This window comes from Mastomys coucha, unplaced genomic scaffold (assembly GCF_008632895.1).
Source record: "Mastomys coucha isolate ucsf_1 unplaced genomic scaffold, UCSF_Mcou_1 pScaffold7, whole genome shotgun sequence".
NCBI lineage: Eukaryota > Metazoa > Chordata > Mammalia > Rodentia > Muridae > Mastomys > Mastomys coucha.
In genome coordinates, this window is record NW_022196913.1 from 29,438,537 (window position 1) to 29,450,069 (window position 11,533).

The window sequence follows — 11,533 nt, forward strand, 5'->3', positions numbered from 1 at the left end:
CGCCTATGAATTATTTTTAGCAGTTGTTGCATAACATAGTGACACAAAGTTGGACTGTTTAACATTCCCTGTAGAAGAACTTTCCACTGATATCTTTTATAGACTGAGCATTAGTATAAGCAGGTACTGTGAAAGCAAAACTTTCCCTATCCTGCTCATGCAAGGGTATAGTAAAAAAGGAATCTTTAAAATCAATTACTATTATAGGCCATGACTTAGGGTAATAAAAAAGGTAAAGGAATTCTAAGTTGCAACAAACCCATTGGTTGAATTACTTTATTCATAGCTTTTAAATCTGTTAACATTCTCCATTTTCTGTATTTTTTCATTTATTTATTTTTATTGGATATTTTCTTTATTTACATTTCAAATGTTTTCCCCTTTCCCCATTTCCCCTCCACCCCGAGATTCCCCATCCCCCCCAACCCCCTCCTTCTATGAGGGTGTTCCTCCACCCACCTCCCCTCCTGGCATTCCCCTACACTGAGGCATCGAGCCTTCACAGGACCAAGGGCCTCTCCTCCAAATGATGCCTGACAAGGCCATCCTCTGCTACATATGCGGCAGGAGCCATGGGTCCCTCCATGTGTAGTCTTTGGTTGGTGGTTTAGTCCCTGGGAGCTCTAGGGGTCTGGTTGGTTGATACTGTTATTCTTCCTATGGGGTTGCAAACCCCTTCAGCTCCTTCAGTCCTTTCTCTAACTCCTACATTGGGGACCCCGTGCTCATTCCAATGGTTGTGAGCATCTGCCTCTGTGTTTGTCAGGCTCTGGCAGAACCTCTCAGGAGACAGTTATATCAGGCTCCTGTCAGCAAGCACTTCTTGGCATCCACAATAGTGTCTGGTTTTGGTGACTGTATATGGGATGGATCCCCAGGTGGGGCAGTCTGTGGATGGCCTTTCCTTCAGCTTCTGCTCCACGCGTTGCCTCTATATTTTGTCCCTTGAGTATTTTGTTCTCCCTTCTAAGAAGGACTGAAGCACCCACACTTTGCTCTTCTTTCTTCTTGAGCTTCATGTGGTCTGTGAATTGCATCTTGGGTATTCCATGCTTTGGAGCTAATATCCACTTATCAGTGAGTGCATACCATGTGTGTTCTTTTGTGATTGGGTTACCTCACTCAGGATGATATTTTCTAGTTCCATCCATTTGCCTAAGAATTTTCATGAAGTCATTGTTTTTAATAGCCGAGTCGAACACATGGGCACAGGGGAAATTTTCCTGAACAGAACACCAATGGCTTATGCTCTAAGATCAACAATTGGAAAAGTGACCTCATAAAATTGCAAAGCTTCTGTAAGGCAAAGGACACTGTCAATAGGACAAAATGGCAACCAACAGATTGGGAAAAAATCTTTATCAGTCCTACATCTTATAGAGGGTCAATATCCAATATATACAAAGAACTCAAGAAGTTAGACTCCAGAGAACCAAATAACCCCATTAAATAATGGGGTACAGAGTTAAGTGAGCAACTTTCAACTGAGGAATACTGGATGGTCAAGAAGCTCCTAAAGCACTAAATGTTCAACATCCTTAGTCATCAGGGAAATGCAAATCAACCCTGAGATTCCACCTCACACCAGTCAGAATGGCTAAGATGAAAAACTCAGGTGACAGCAGATGCTGGCAAGGATGTGGAGAAAGAGGAACACTCCTCCATTGTTGGTGGGATTGCAAGCTGGTACAACCACTCTTGCAATCAGTCTGGCAGTTCCTCAGAAAATTGGACATAGTATTACCTGAGGACCCAGCAATACTACTTCTGGGCATATACCCAGAAGATGCTCCAACATGTAATAAGGACACATGCTCCACTATGTTCATAGCAAGAACATATTTATAATAGCCAGAAGCTGGAAATAACCCAGATATCCTTCAACAGAGGAGTGGATACAGAAAATGTGGTACATTTACACAATGGAGTACTACTCACCTATTTCTTTTTTATAACAAATGGGAATTGAGCCTCCAGCTGTTCTTGTACCAGCTGCTTAAGGACCTGTAATTTTCCTTAGTGAAGGACCACTGATCTATTCACCAGGCTTATCAGTGAACTATTTTAAGGGTAGGGCTGTTGGGCTTTTGGTGCTTCAGCAGTGCCTCTTCCAGCCTCCCATACATTTGGAAATACAATCCTTGTTATGTTCTATGTTTGGACAATCAGTACAGCTTGGTATTGTTTTGATGACATATGTCAATACTTTCTCCAGGAGCATCTACCATTTCACCTCTTATTTTGTCATGGACTGTCTCTGGGATTGTAGGAATATTACTCTGAGTACTCTACTGTTTAAAAAGATTTCTTCCACATATTATGGATATGTTATTCACATAAGCTTTAACTTTGCTTCTTGACCTTCCAGTCTCACATATTTAACCTATCATACACTTTGTTTTTATCTGAGATAACTTTCCAATCCCTAGGAAATGGCTATAAACCTTTCGAAATGGCCATTTAAAAATTCTACAATTATTTTAAAATAATAGTTACATCAGCTTCTGATTCCATCAAACCTATTTCAATACCATTTACTTGCAATTTTATGTTTGGCCTTTGATCATGAGTGACTGTTTGCTAGGACACATGCTGTCTAGTACTTGCAAACCCTCCTGTTCTTTCTACTGGAGTGGCTTTGCCTTTTACGTAGGGAAATAGTAACAGCCCAACAATACTATTACCTACATTAAAACACATCTCTCTCTCACTCTGTCTCTCTCTCACTCTCTTTTTACATAGGCCATGATTTTAATTTCTCTTTTGAAATCTTCATCTATAATTCCTGGATGCACAATGAATCCTTGGGAAATCAATCCCCTCCTTCCCAAGATCATCCCTACTGTCCCAGAGGACAAAACCAAAACTACCTCCAGTAGTTATTTTACAACACTGGGGGATAGAGTAAGATGTTTACACATGGGTAAGTCTAGAACCACATCTTCTGCAGTAGCATGCTTTAAATTTTTAATCCTAAGTGGCATTTTTTTTCAGTCTGCATTTCACTCCTTGGCTGAAATGGCTCATTCCTTTTGTTGTGGGGACTTGAGCTAGGCTCTCAAGGCCATTTCCCTACAGTAAGAAATTACCTTGAATATTTCATTTGGACTTACACTCATTGGTCCAATGGCAACCTTTTCCATATTGCCTGCACATCCATGGGAGTCTAGACCTTTTTCTGGTTTATATTTAAAAAATCCATCACCTTTAGAGATTCCTTGTTCACAATTTTGTTCCAAATGACTATATTTCCCACAATTAAAGCACCATGAATTTTGAGATCTAAGACCTTTGGTGGCTTAGTCACAGTATCTTTGAAAATGACTATATCTCTCCCAATTGAAGCACTGGTCATTTTGATATTGGAGACCTCTAGCTATAGCTTGACCTATTATATTAGCATGGTACCCATTAGAACAAATATTGGCTGTATCCTTTATCTATTCATCCATACACTCTTCACTTTTTTACATTCAGTATTCACATTTTCACATACCAAGGTCTCTATTAACACCTATTTTGCATCAGGGACTCATAGGACTTTGTTCACAGCTGACACCAATCTTTGTTAAAAAAAAAAAAAAAGCAGTAAAGCCTTCTCCAGAGCCTTGTATAATCTTTGAAAATGAGGTGGATTTTTTTTGGGGGGGCTCCTCAACTTTGTTCCAAGTTCTTAAAGTTTCTAAGGAAGATTATTCTAGAATAACATCATCAAATTGAATCTGTTCTTGTAAATCAGAGTAATACTGTCCTTGCCTAGCAGCTGAACTTTTATTATATTCATTCCCCTTGCTCAATTTCATTGTTCAATATTCATAGCTTCTTCCCTCCTCCAAGTTAGCCATAGCAACTGTGGACCAGCTTCTAGTGTACAGCTACTGCCAACCCTTCCCAGTCTTGGGAAATAATTCTATTTTGAGAAGCCTAGTTATTTATAATTTGTTTCACATAAGGTGAGTGCATCCCACATAAAATCATGGCCTCTTTAAAATGCCTTAGATCTATCATTCTATAGGACTCCATCTTATCTTGTCATTACCTTGTTCCACACCATTCGCAGGCATATACTTTATGACTACTTGGAAAGCTGATAATGATCTCAACCCCCCTAAATCACCAACCCTACTTCTCATAGGCACTAGCATTTATATACCCTCTGAAAAGTTCTCAGAATTACAAACATAACACAATCACAGAAAGTGTCTACAGCTGACAAAATCATGCCTCTGCTAGAGCACAAGGAAAATCATAGTCACTTGCTGTGAAGCAACTCCATCTTCCCATACTTGGAATTAAAATGAAAATATAGTCTTATAATGTTTCTGTGTTTTTTAAAGAAACCAAAATTTCAGAATTCTCACTACAGTGAATAATCAGTTCATGCCCCTCTCTCTGGGCTCTGGCTTTGTGTATCTGGCTACCTTTTCTCTCTCTCTTCCTACTACTTGTTTCCTAACCCTGTTCCCCAACAAATGAACAGAACAAAACCTCACAGTAAGTTTTTTTCTAAGCCAGAAACACCGGGAGTCAATGTCTGTTCATATTCAACATTCTCTGAGGCCTTCCTGGAACTTTAATCAGCCATAAACACTTTAGGCATCCTCTAATGTGTAGATCTAATTTTCTGTAGCATCAAGCACATCTGAGACCCTTTTTAAAATTTTTGATGAAATACATGGTTTATTTCAATTTTTGTTATTACTTTTTGATTTGTTTTTTACAGTCCAGTCATTACTACCCCTCCCAGTCTGTCCTCCATAGGTCCTCATCCCATTCCCCCTCCCCAACCCACACCCCTATCTCCAAGAGGATGCCCTCATCACCACTATCCCACTAGGCCTCCCCACTCCCTGGGGCCTTGAGTCTCTCAAGGGTTAGGTGCTTCTTCTCTCACTGAGGCCAGACTAAGCAGTCCTCTGCTGTATATGTTTCTGGGGGGGGGGGCGGTGGGTTCAGACCAGCTAGTGTATGCTGCCTGGTTAGTGGCTCAGTGTCTGAAAGATCTCAGGAGTCTGGGTTAGTTAAGACTGCTGGTCTTTTTATTGGGTCACCCTCTTCCTCAGCTTCTTCCAGCTTTTCCCTAGTTCAACCACAGGGGTCCCTGACTTCAGTCCATTTGTTGGATGTAAGTATCTGCATCTGTCTTGTTCAGCTGCTTGTTGGGCCTCTTGGAAGGCAGCCATACTAGGCTCCTCTCTGTAATCACACCATAGCATCAGTAACAGTGTCAGACCTTGGAGCTTGCCCTTGAGATGATCCCAATTTGGGTCAGCCACTGAACCTCTTTTCTCCCAGTTTCTTCTCCATAAGGTCCCTCCCTTTGAGTCTTGAGAGTCTCTCACCTCCCAGAACTCTGTTACTTTCTAGAGGGTTCTTCCACCTCCTGCCCCATGAGGTTGCATATTTCCATTCATTCTGCTGGCCCTCAGGACTTCTCTTCTGCTTCCCTGTGCCCCATAACTGATCATGTTTCCCTTTTCCCCTTCCCCTCTCCTCTCCCATCCAGGTCCCTTTCTCCCTCTGCCTCCTGTGATTGCTTTCTTCTCCCTCCCAAGTGGGACTGAAGCATCCTCATTTGGGTCCTTCGGCTTGTTAACTTTCTTAAGTTCTGTAGATTGTATTCTGGGTATTCTGTACTTTTTCAGCTAATATCCACTATCAGTGAGTACATACCCTGAAGGGCCTTTTGGGTCTGAGTTACCTTACTCAGGATGATATTTACTAGTTTCATTCATCTATCTGCCTGCAAAACTCATGATGTCCTTGTTCTTAATAGCTGAATAGTATTCCATTGTGTAAATGAGCCACATTTTCTATATCCATTCTTCCCTTATGGGACATCTGGGTTGTTTCCAGCTTCTGGTTATCACAAATAAGGCTGCTATGAACATAGAGGAACACATGCCCCTGTAGCATGGTGGGACATCTTTTGGGTATATGCCCAAGAGAGGTATAGTTAGGTCTTCAGGTAGATCTATTTCCAATTTTCAGAGGAACTTCCAGATTGATTTCCAGAGTGGTTGTACTAGCTTGCAAGCCCACCAGCAATGGAGAAGTGTTTCTCTTTCTCCACATCCTCACCAACATGTGCTGTCATCTCAGTTTTTATCTTAGCCATTCTGATTGGAGTAAAGTGGAATCTCAGAGTCATTTTGATTTGCATTTACCTGATGATTAAGGACTTTGAACATTTCTTTTGGTGCTTCTCAGCCATTCAAGATTCCTCAGTTGTGAATTCTCTGATTAGCTTTATACACCATTTTTTTTTTGATCAGGTAGTTTGTTTTAAAAAAAAAAAACAAAAGGAGGTTAGCATCTTGAGTGTTTTGTATATTTTGGATATTAGTCCTCTATCAGATGTGGGATTAGTGAAGCTTTTCCCCAATCTGTTGGTTGCCGTTTTGTCCTTTGCCTTACAGAAGCTTTCTAGTTTCATGAGGTCCCATTTATTAATTCTTGATCTTAGAGCTTGAGCTATTGGAGTTCTGTTTAGGAAGTCCCCCCACCCCCGCCAATGAGTTCAAGGCTATTCCCCACTTTCTCTTCTATTCGATTCAGTGTATCTGGTTTATGCTGAGGTCCTTGATCCACTTGGACTTGAGCTTTGTTCAAGGTGACAAGTACGGCTCTATTTTCATCTTTCTACATACTGACTGCCAGTTAGACCAGCACCATTTATTGAAGATGCTTTCTTTTTTTCATTGTAAAAATTTGGCTTCTTTTTCAAAGATCACGTGTCCATAACTGTGTGGTTTTATTTCTGGGTCTTCAATTCTATTCCATTGATCAATGTGTCTGTCTCTATACCAATCCCATGCAGTTTTTATCACTATTGCTCTGTACTACAGCTTGAGGTCAGGGATGGTGACTCCCCTAGAAGTTCTTTTATTGTTAAGAATTGTTTCCCCTATCTTGTTTTTTTTTTCCAACATGAAATTGATAATCTTTTTTAATGCCCAGGTAAAACATATAGGAATAGTGCTGCAATTAGGGATTTTTCTTTATCAGTCAGTAGATATGATCCTGTTTTGTGCTTCCACAGCTCCACTTATGTCTTTTTTCACACTTCCTCAAATTCTTTCAGTGGTGGCTTCCAGTTCTTTAATTCCCATGCTTATTGTTTCTAGATTGACACAATGATGACTGATTGAGGGTTTCATACATTGTTCTACATCTTTTTAATAGTCCCTTTCTTATTATCAGTTGTTATGTTTTAGTTCTTTGAGTATCTTTACAACTGTCTTTATATCATTACAGCTAATAAACATAAGCCTTTATTTCTCCCTATAAATCTCTAGACAGTTATTATTATTGAGTGAATGTTTATGACTCAACAAAATCAGTATATTGAAACCTGTCTTCATTGTGGGGCTTTGGCTCAGGAGTGGGGGTCAGGGAGAATGGATCATGAGGGTAGAATCTTATGAGTAGGACTTGTGCCTTTCTAAGGATCTGAACAGGCCAGAGTTCAAGTTCTCCTCTTTTTCTATTTGAAGGCACCATAAGAAACACCATCTATGAACCAAGAGTGAGTCCTCATCGGACAGTGAATCTGTGGAAACCATGAACCTGAGCTTTACAGTTTCTTGGACTGTGTGGAAGAGTTTGCTCATGTTTACAAAGTGTGCATGCTCCTGTAGCCCAAGTAACTAAGACAGTTATTTTTACATTTTAAAATAATATTATATTTTAAATTATGTGTATGTATGTGTTTCTGTGTGTGGATATGTATACATGAGTACAGGTGCCTTTGAAGGAGAGAAAAAGGTTTCAGATCCCTTAGTGCTGGAGTTACAAACAGTTGTAAGCCACCCACTGTTAGTGCTTGGGTCTTCTGCGAGAGCATTATGTGTGTGTTTGTTTTTGAGATAGGCTCACTGTGTAGGTGCTGCTGGCCTAGAACTTACTATGTAGGCCAAGCCTGCCTCCAAATCCTAGCAGTCAGCCTGCCTCTGCCTCTCCAGTGCTGGGATTAAAGGCATGAGCCCCCACGGCCAGCACATTCTGTGCCCTTAACTTCAGAAGCACCTTTCCAGTTCCATGAGAGAATAATTATCAAGTCTTCAGTAAGTGAGATGAGGCTGTTAGGATCTCCACCACTATCTCCCCCATTTCTCTTTCAGCTTTGCACATTTTAGTAGCTCTACCTTCAACTGTTTTTTTATATTGTCAGATTTTCAATCTATTTCATAGTCAGAATTTGGATTTGCCTTTGGTTGTAGTTTGATTCTAAAAGCTAAAAGCAAGAGGAGTGTGTGCTTTTGACTTTGAAATGTTTGTCTCAGTAGAGTACAATAGTACTTTACCTCTGGGACTTCAATAGTTTCAACCTATCTTTGTAAACAGTGTGCCCAGTTGGAACTTTGTTTCCAATGGTTCCTTCTCTTAGATTTTATCAGTTCTTCCCTCTCATGGCCCAATCTTGTTCACTATTTGGACCATGATTTCTTGACACCACTTATTTAAACATTTTTTCCCCTGCAGTTTTGACTGCTTTTCTTTTTAATTTGTTTCTCACTAAAATACCAGCTATTTTCTATACATTTAAAGCTACCTTATATCTACTATATTACTACCTATATTTATTACAGGACTACATTATCTCTGTTGCATGACACTACACTCCTTTTCCTTTCAGTATGATTTTGATCACTCTGTAGCTAGTTTGTTGTTCTGCCTGGAAGCTTTTTGGATTCTGTTTATATTGTGTGTCAGAAATTTCACAGAGAATGTGTTTGAGTTGAAAATAAAGCCATAGAACCTAATATTTACTGAGCACATCTAGTAGGAAAACTTCTGTATATTATAGCCTTAATTTTTTTCTTTTAGCTGTTTATCAGTAATTTATTCTCTATTTTTTCTATTGTCATTTTCTGCTTTATTGCATATCTATTCATCTATCTGTCTGTCTATATACCTGATTATCTCTATATATGTTTTAACCTTTTATCTCATTTTTTATTGGCTTTGTGAGGGTATTTTATTTTCTAGGAAGTCATTTCAATTTATTCTTTTACTAATTTGCCATTTAAAGCCACTTCATACTCCTTTTGATATGATAGTATTTTCTATTTTATCTTATTCATATACTTAAGTTCTTTTGAGTTCCTCTGTAATTTCTGAAGTCCTGCTTCCTGCGGCATTTCTCCCCTCTCCGTGGTCTTGGGCACAGTGTTCCCTCACATGTCTGAAGAGCCTAGTGCGTCTTCATGTCTGAAGGTAACAGCCCCTGCCCTCCACACCCTGTTATTACCCAGGAGCTTACTCACTCAGCTCTGGACTTGGCAGGTCTACCTTTTGCTGTTTCTCTTACTGGAAATGAAAGTATAACTGGGTTTTGGATATAATAATGGCACAGTAGGCAGCAACCTGGACCTTCCCTAACCCAGTGTGGTGTGGAGAGCTTGCCTCCAGGATCCCATACGTCTGCTCTCATCCTTTGTCTTCTTCATTCTTGCCTCTGCATATTGTGGGTATTTGCTTTTGGGAGTTTAAAGAGCACTAGTCGTGTGTGTGTGTGTGTGTGTGTGTGTGTTTGTTTTGTCTTGTTCTGTTTTTGAGACAGGGTTTCTCTGAATAGCCCTGGCTGTCCCGGAACTCACTCTGTAGACCAGGCTGGCCTCAAACTCAGAAATCTGCCTGCCTCTGCCTCCCAAGTGCTGGGATTAAAGGCATGCACCACCACTGCCCTGCTAAAGAGCACTAGTTTTAAGTAGCTGGATTTGTGTGCACAGTCCGACACTGTGGCAACAGATCTTCTTCCATTCTAAAGACCTGGCTCTGACTTTATCTAGTTTGGTTTCTTTTAGATCTTGGCTTGAGCAGTAGTGCTGCTATTTTGTTGTACATACAGTCAGACACACACACACACACACACACACACACACACACACACACATGGCGGGGGGTGTGGGGGAGGGAAAGAGAGACTTCAGCACCCTACTAATCTCCTCTTACATCCTGGAGTACAAGGGAAATGCTGGGCTTTTAACAAAAAAAAACCCCAGTCACTGTTTTAAATTACAATATAAACAGTCATAATACAGACTAAATAGCCTCACAAAACTTTTATGTATTTACTTTGGAGAGCTTCACTGCTCATTAAGACATGAACTGGGTACCCAGGCAACTAACAGTTTAGCTTAATGGACAGAATCATTGTGCCAAGAAATCACTGTTTCCTTATTAAGGAAACATTAGTATGGACTAGGATGTGTGTGGGTGTGTGCATGTGTGATTGAGAGAGACAGGAAGACAGGCAGAAACCAATGGCAGGGAAATGAAAGAGAAGACAAAAAATAATTCTGGAAGCAGAAGAGCCTGTCTGCCCAAGTACAGCCTCAGTGGGGAGCTGGCCTGTTTGAACTTATACTCTGCCTGTGCCACCGCACTGGTTACTTATTTCATTGCTGTATCCAAATACCTGACAAGAAGCAATTGAAGGACAGAAGAGTTTATTTTGATGTATGGCTTAAGAATGGATATCACCTCTCATGGCGAGGAAGACATGGTAGCAGAAACATAAGTGTATTAGTTATGGTTCTCTAGAGGAACAGAACCAATGGGGTGAATACATACACGCATGCATACATACATACATACATACATACATACATACATACTACATATATATATATATGAATCATACATACTACATATATATATATATATATATATATATATATATATGAATGTATTAAGTCAACTAATATTAAAATATTTACATCACCGAGAACCCATAGTTGCTGGGTCCCCAAGGCTGGGTGCTTTGGAAGAGTCACAGTGGCTATCTCTCACTGGAGATGCTGATAGCCTAAACCCATAGTTGCTGGATCCCCAAGGATGGGTGCTTTGGCAATCACAATCTTGCTCTGGAAACTGGGAGGTTCCTGGAGAGCCATCATTCCTTCCTCCATGATGCAAATGTGGAAATACTAGTTCTGATATCAGTGAAGGATCCGTAGCTACAACCACAGCAGCAGCAGCGGGGTGGGCGAATCTATGCTGCTTCAAGGCCAACCAAGCAACAGTCAAGTAATGCTCATTCTGCCGTATCCTTCTAATCTAGACTGCTACCAGAAGGCGCCATCTACAGTTGGGGTGAGTTATCCCTAATCGATTAAGACAACTGGTGTGTTCTTCAGTTGAGGTTCCTCACTCAGTAATTCTAATCGCTAGCAAGTTAACATTAAAACCAAATACCATAATGAGACATCTGGTCGTATTGTGTCTACAGTTACAAAGCAGAGAAGACAGGAAGCATGACCTAGCTTTAAAACCTTCAGGCTTGTCCTCTAGTGACTACTTCTTCCAGTGAGATTTCACTTCCCAAAGGTTCCTATCTTACCAAAACAGTGCCACTCCTCAAGTGTTCCAACACATGAGTAGGTGTGAGACATTTTAGTCATTTGCAGGTTATCCTTGTTTGAAGTGCTTTCTCTGCCCATTTCTTCCTTTATAAAATGGATAGATGAATTCATGAATTCATAAATGGTGGGAGGATTAAATGAATGAATGCATATAAAACCTGTCA